Source organism: Myxocyprinus asiaticus, chromosome 31 (assembly GCF_019703515.2).
Source record: "Myxocyprinus asiaticus isolate MX2 ecotype Aquarium Trade chromosome 31, UBuf_Myxa_2, whole genome shotgun sequence".
NCBI classification, from domain to species: domain Eukaryota; kingdom Metazoa; phylum Chordata; class Actinopteri; order Cypriniformes; family Catostomidae; genus Myxocyprinus; species Myxocyprinus asiaticus.
The window spans coordinates 25,354,890-25,362,639 of NC_059374.1; positions in this window are offsets into that span (position 1 = coordinate 25,354,890).

The following is a 7,750-nucleotide window of genomic DNA, read 5'->3' on the forward strand; positions in this document are numbered from 1 at the left end:
TAATTTTATTTTAATTTTATTTTTTTCATTTTTGGGTGAACTATCCCTTTAATTGCAAATTCATGGCAGCACGACCTGCATCTGACAGAATGCTATGCTGATGTCATGTTGTCTTTGTCAGCCTCATTCATCTTTAGTTCATACTGTTCACTGTCCAGCCTTTGAAAGATGGCTCCAACATCCCAATTAACCCCTCTCTTCCTCCTCAGCTTGTTAGGCTGGATTTGTACTCCAACAGACCGGTGATCTCGCCGAGATGCATCAGCCTTCTGAGACATATCTGGAAGCTTATTGATTTTGGCATAATATTTTATGAGTGGGAGTTGGGAGGCTGTAAATGGTGAACAGGCTGTTTCATTGTTCGAGCTGCTAAGTTGCTGTATAATTATATCTGTGACTGTAAAGCCTGCTGACTGAGCTCACATAATAAATAAGATGGTGCCTTGTGTTCTTTATGAACCAGGCCCTTGCTGGGATCCCCAAACCACCATCTGCAGGCAGTGAAAGTTTTTTTCCAGAAAGGCCCTTTGTGGTGTGTGCACTTACAGTCTCCCTGTGACATGATGTATAACAAGCCTCTTAAGCATTTTAAGGGTTTACTGCCTGGCTGTACAGCAGTGTTTAATCTGCAGTGTCAGGACAATCCCATAAACATCACCATGTCTCAACATCAATAACTATTTGAGTGGAGAAAACTATGCTGCAAAGATTTTTCTTGCCTGTGGGATAAAAGTGCTGTCACACCACTTATGCACACTCATCAGGGAATTGCTGTTTTTCTAAGCTCTGTGGAAAGATAAAAGCAAATTCCATACGAGGATAGGAAAGCAGTTTGTTGACCAAAACGAAATAGTGCTTGGTTGTGTTATTCGCCATTGTTTGGTATTTACACATTAGTGATTTTCCTATTGAATGACCTATCAATTAAAGGGATATTTCACCCAAAAATGAAAATTCTGTCAACATTTACTCACCCCCATGTTGTTCCATACCACTATCTTTCTTTCCTCTGTGAAAACACAAAAATTGTTAGGCAGAATGTTGCTCTCCATCACCCTTCTCTTTCATTGCATTTTTTTTCCATACAATGAAAATGAATGGTTAGGAGTCACGTGTCGCCATACGAGGATCGGACGTGTAAACGGCGACCTCTGCGCACTTTGCTAGTCTTAATACTGTTTATGATATAAACCGGTGATATTTGATACACTCTGTTCCATAACTGTTCTAGGAGGACAGTATGTCAAAGAATTCAAAATCCTCGGGCTCTGGAGACATTAAAAGACACTTACGTGCTCAGGCCGTTACCCCTGAAAAAGTTGCGGATTAGGGAGTCGATTTGCTCGGAGAGTTTCGGGAAATGTGGTGAAAGATGCTGAACATGTCGGCAATGCTGATGAAAGTCGTTGCTGACTTGGAGGATCTTGCTGTGATACGTCGATTAATCACTGCTATGGAGGCGAAATTTACTGATGTGGTCACAAGAGTGGGGGATGTCGAGAAACATATCGATTATCTAGAGTCATCGGAGAGGGAATTATCTGCTAATCCGCTAGTGACCATGGTGGATTTGGAGCGTGTCTGGGAGAAGTTGGAGAAGTTGGAGTTGGAGACATGGGAAACCATTGCCGGCAGAATAACATCCATATCGTGGGAGTCCTGGAGGGAGTAGAGGGATGGAATATGGTGGAATTCCTGGACGGGCTTTTTCTGAGTCTGCTCGATATAGCAGGCCATAAGCTGGAAATCGAGCGAGCTCACAGGGTTCCGGCTCGGCGATCCGCTGAGGGAGACAGGCCCCGATCAATTCTGGCCAAATTTCTGAGATCATCCGATAAAGATATTGTGTTACGTGAGGCGAGGAGTAAAGGAAGGCTTTCTTTTTTTTTGGGGGGGGGGGGGGATTTTTCCCCTTTTTCTCCCAATTTGGAGTGCCCAATTCCCAATGCGCTCTAAGTCCTCGTGGTCGCATAGTGATTCGCCTCAGTCCGGGTGGCAGAGGACGAATCCCAGTTGCCTCCGCATCTGAGACAGTCAACCCGCGCATCTTATCACGTGGCTTGTTGAGCGCGTTGCCACGGAGACATAGCGCGTGTGGAGGCTTCACGCCATTCACCGCGGCAACCACGCTCAATTCACCATGCGCCCCACCGAGAACAAACCACATTATAGCGACCACGAGGAGATTACCCCATGTGACCGGGCCAATTTGGTTGCTTAGGAGACCTGGCTGGAGTCACTCAGCATGCCCTGAGATTCGAACTAGCGAACTAGCGAACTCCAGGGGTGGTAGCCAGCGTATTTTACCACTGAGCTACCCAGGCCCCAAGGAAGGCTTTCTTAGAACAACCACAGCATTTTCTTGTTCCCAGACATTGCGAACACGACAAGAGAGAAACGTGATTGATTGAAGGAATGCAAGAAACTTTTACATCAATGGAAGGTCACTTTTGCACTGATATTCCTGCCCAAATTGAGAATAGATGTTAAGGACGGCCGTAAAACATTCTCATGCCCACAGCAAGCGATGTCCGTCATAAAGTCAGTGGAGTGAGTGGGTCGTGTTGTGGTGCTCACGTTGCGGCCAGGTGGACCGACTCACTGAACATTCGCTTGACTGTTTGAAGATTCTGCGCGCTCTTTTTGTGCTGGTTCCGCCTAGCGGCTGGAGTTTATTTTGTGGAGTATTTCTTGCAAAGTCATTGGAGTAAGTAATTTGCTTGTACTCATGTTGCAGCCGAATTGACCGGCTCACTGAATATTCGTTTGACTGTCTGAAGAATCTGCACACTATTTTTGTGCTGGTTCCGCCTAGCGGCTGGAGTTTATTTTGTAAAATAATACACCTTTAGGAGAGTTTTATGGATGAAGCTACATGGACTTTGTGTTTATTCTGCCTATTGGCTGGAGTTTGTTTTATAGATTATCTTTTGCTGTGTAAAACTGTCTCACAAAATTTGTATTGAATCACCGGACTTGAGCAATCCGACAGCAAAGTTGTCGTGGAGGTTCTCGTAGGTGTGCATGGACTGTTTGTGTTTGGAGGGATGGATGTCAGTTGGCGCTGTCGTGCACTGGGTTAAGGCGCATGTTTTTTTTTTCTGTTTGTTTGATTCCAGGGAATGTTCGGAAATTGACTGTTGCACTAATGTTGGAATGTGGTCTTTATAATCCTGTTTTTGACACACAATCTATTTTTTCTTACGTTAAAATGTCAAATGTTGATATGAGTGGATTGTCTCTCTCCATGTGCAATGTGAATGGGTTGGGACACCCCATAAAAAGAAGGAAGGTTATTTCTCTTCTTAAGCGTAAGAAATATGATATAGTGTTTCTTCAATAAATGCACCTTTGGAAAGATATGAGGTGGGTATTTTTTATAGTGCTGGCTCGAGTAAGAGCAGGGGAGTCATTACACTGATAAGTAAACATCTACAATTCAGATGTCTCAAACAGAGTAAAGATAAATTAGGAAGAGTCATTATTGTTTTAGCTGAAATTCAGGGACAAAGTCTTATTTTGGCGAATATTTATGCACCTAACGTTGATGATCAGTGCTTTATATAGATCCTGAAGGGATGTTGCAAGACTCTGGCACCCCTCATGATAAAATATTGGGAGGAGATTTTAATCTTTTGATGGACTCAGTCCTTGATCATAGTTAAGCAAAAGTGTGCAAGCCCCCTACAGCAACAGTGACGCTTCACAGAATGTATAAAAATCTTGGTCTTACAGATATTTGGAGACTTTTGAACCCATCTGGTAGGGACTATACATTTTTTCTTCAGTCCATAAGATTTACTCTAGAATAGATTTTCTTTTTTTTATATCTAAGTTCCTCATTTCATCTGTTGTTGATTGCTAAAAAAAAGAAACATTTTAGTCTGAGATCATGCCCTGGTGTGTTTAGAGGTGTTGCCACATACAGAGAAAAATAAATCATATAGTTGGCACTTTAATGTATCCCTTTTGCAAAATCCTGAATTCCAACAAATGCTAAAGGCTGAAATCAGTGTCTATATGGAGACCAACTGGTCCTCAGTATCCTCTGTGGGCATGGCTTGGGAGGCACTTAAGGCAGTTCTTAGGGGCCAGATTATACAGTTTGCCTCATTCACCAAAAAATCCAAAGCACGAGAACTTGTGGAATTGGAAAGAAATATTAAAAGTGCCGAGGCAGATCTGAAGCTCCGAATGTCATCTAATGGCCTCAGAGAATTGTCCCGATTGAAATACAGATATAATACTATTTTGTCGCAGAAGGTAGAGTTTTGGCTATTCAGGTCAAGACAGACATATTTTGATGCGGGGGACAAAGCAGGGAAGCTTTTGGCTAGATATATAAAACATTGAAATCTGCTGGTGGTGAAATATTTACCTCAGCCATTGATATTAATAATACTTTTAAAGAATTCTATCTTGATCTCTATAGTTCCACGTCTTCGTCTACTGATGAAGATATTAGAAACTTTGTGGAACCATTAGAACTTCCTAAACTGACGACTGAGCAAAAAAATTCACTTGATTCTGAGATAACCTCGGAAGAGCTTGGAGAGGTAATTAAGGCCTTGCCTACAGGGAAGGCTCCGGGGCCAGATGGCTTTGCCGCTGAATTTTTTAGATCTTATGCTACAGAACTGGCTCCACTTTTGCTAGAAGTTTATACGGAATCATTAAAGAATGGAAAGCTTCCGCCAACCATGACATAAGCCCGGATCGGTCTGATTCTTAAAAAGGACAAAGATCCAAGCGAGTGTAAGAGTTACCATCCAATTTCCCTGATCCAGCTAGACGTTAAAATATTGTCAAGAAATTTGGGCTAACCGATTAAGTAAAGTTATGACATCTCTTATACATATAGATCAAGTGGGGTTTATTCGGGGCCATAGCTCTTCTGATAACATTAGGCGTTTCATCAATATCATGTGGTCAGTGGCAAATGATCAGACTCCGGTCGCTGCCATCTCACTTGACGCCGAAAAGGCTTTTGATATGGTAGAATGGGATTATCTTTTTAAGATTTAGGAAATATACGGGTTCGGGAATACTTTTATTGGATGGATTAATTTACTTTATAGACACCTGGTAGCAGCAGTACAAACAAATGGATTAATTTCAGATTATTTTAATCTGGATAGAGGCACCTGGCAGGGTTGCCCTCTTTCCCCATTATTGTTCTGTCTTGCCCTGGAACCATTAGCAGCCGCGATAAGAAGGGAAGATGATTTTCCAGGGGTGGTGGTGGGAGGTGTGGCGCATAAGCTTTTGCTTTAGGCTGATGATATTTTATTATCTGTCTCCAACACCACTAGATCTATGCCTTGCCTTCACAGAATTATTAATACCTTTTCTAAATTCTCAGGATACAAAGTCAACTGGTGTAAACCAAAGCTTTGACTCTGACAGTGTACTGCCCAGTAACGGCTTTTCAGCCAGGCGCCTTTCAGTGGCCCAAACAGGGCATTAAGCATTTGGGCATTTTATTCCCAGCAAATTTGTCTGATTTAGTTAGAATTAAATTTAACCTCTTAATAAAAAGGTTTTCGAGAGATGTGGGCATGTGGGCTTCATTACATTCATCTATGATTGGGAAGGTTAATGTTATTAAAATGAATTGTATTCCAAAATTCAACTACCTGCTACAATCTCTCCCTGTAGATTCCCCCTCTCTTATTTCAAACAATTTGATAGTATAGCAAAGTCCTTCATTTGGAATAGTAAGTGTCCCAGATTACATTTCAATAAGTTACATAGGCCGATTGACAAAGGTGGGCTAGGCCTACCCAAGATTTTGTTTTATTATTATGCATTCGGTCTCAGACATTTGGCTCATTGGTCTCTTCCACCTGAGAGAGCCCCTCCCTGGTTTTGTATTGAACAGGAAGTTCTTGCCCTTTTTTCGCCATTGCAAAGCCTTTCTATCAAACTAATAGGAGAAGTTAAGTTATACCCCGTTGTCTCGCATTTGCACTCGGTATGGACAAATGTGTCCAGAGTGTTTAATTCAGACATTTATTTAAATGATGCTTCGAGCATATGGCTGAACCCAAATTTATGTATTAATAAGTCCCCTTTCTGTTGGACAGAGTGGATTGTGAGGGAGGTTAATACGCTCAGTGACCTACATGAGAGTGGAGTGTTAGGATCCTTTGAAAATATGGTTCAACATTTTGGGATCCCCAGGTCTCAAATCTTTAGGTATTTACAACTGCGCCACCTGCTCTGTACTATTTTTGGGAGTAGCTTACACCCCCCTAAAGTGGTAGATACTCTGGGAGTGGTGATTTCTGCTTTTGGAAAAGGTCATGAGGCATCAGTGTATTACTCCCTGTTAATTCAGAGTCTGGGGGATGGAGCTTCAACTTCTCTCAAGAGATTATGGGATAAATATTTAAACATGGTATTGGAGGTGGGAGTGTGGGCTAGGATTCTAAAAAACATCAAGTCTACATCTAGAGATTCAAGGGTGCGCCTTATGCAGTTTAAGATTTTACATCGATTCAATTAGACTCCCTCTAGATTGCATAGGCTTGGTTTTAAAGGCACACTCACCTGCTGGCGATGTCAATCAGAAGATGGGGACACAACCCATGTTTTTTGGTGGTGTGTTAAGATCCAAGAATTTTGGTTGAGGGTTCAGAGTTTTATGTGTGATGTATTGGGCGCTCAAATTTCATTTTGCCCCAGACTATGGGGCGGTCATTAATACAGGGGATAAGCACATAAAAAATTGGGTCCTAGCCGGTGTTATGATTGGCAGACAGGTCATCCCTACGGGATGGAAGTCGGCTGGTGTGCCCTCATTTCAGGAGTGGTGCACAGAGATGGGCAGGGTGGCAGCATTTGAGGAGGTGTCGCATAGAAGGTTAGGCAACCGGGAGTTTTTTGAAAAAAAGTGGGGCAGTTATTTGGTATTTTTGGAGGGCTCTCTGGGAATGGGCTGTGGAGAGGGACTTATAGTTTTAAATGTGTGTATTTATTATTATTATAATTTTATTATTATTACTATTATTTATATACAGTTGTGCTCAAAAGTTTGCATGGCAGAAATTGTGAAATTTTGGCATTGATTTTGAAAATAGGACTGATCATGCAAAAAAACTGTCTTTTATTTAAGGATAGTGATCATATGAAGCCATTTATTATCACATAGTTGTTTGGCTCCTTTTTAAATCCTAATGGTAACAGAAATCACCCAAATGGCCCTGATCAAAAGTTGACATACCCTTGAATGTTTGGCCTTGTTACAGACACACAAGGTGACACACACAGGTTTAAATGGCAATTAAAGGTTAATTTCCCACACCTGTGACTTTTTAAATTGCAATTAGTGTCTGTGTATAAATAGTCAAAGAGTTTGTTAGCTCTCACGTGGATGCACTGAGCAGGCTAGATACTGAGCCATGGGGAGCAGGAAAGAACTGTCCAAAAACCTGCGTAACAAGGTAATGGAACTTTATAAAGATGAAAAAGGATATAAAAAGATATCCAAAGCCTTGAAAATGCCAGTCAGTACTGTTCAATCACTTATTAAGAAGTGGAAAATTCGGGGGTTTCTTGAAGCTAAGCCAAGGTCAGGTAGACCAAGAAAGATTTCAGCCACAACTGCCGGAAGAATTGTTCAGGATACAAAGAAAAACCCACAGGTAACCTCAGGAGAAATACAGGCTGCTCTGGAAAAAGATGGTGTGGTTGTTTCAAGGAGAAATATGTGATTTGTTGTGTTATGTGTCATGCTGTAGGAGCAACC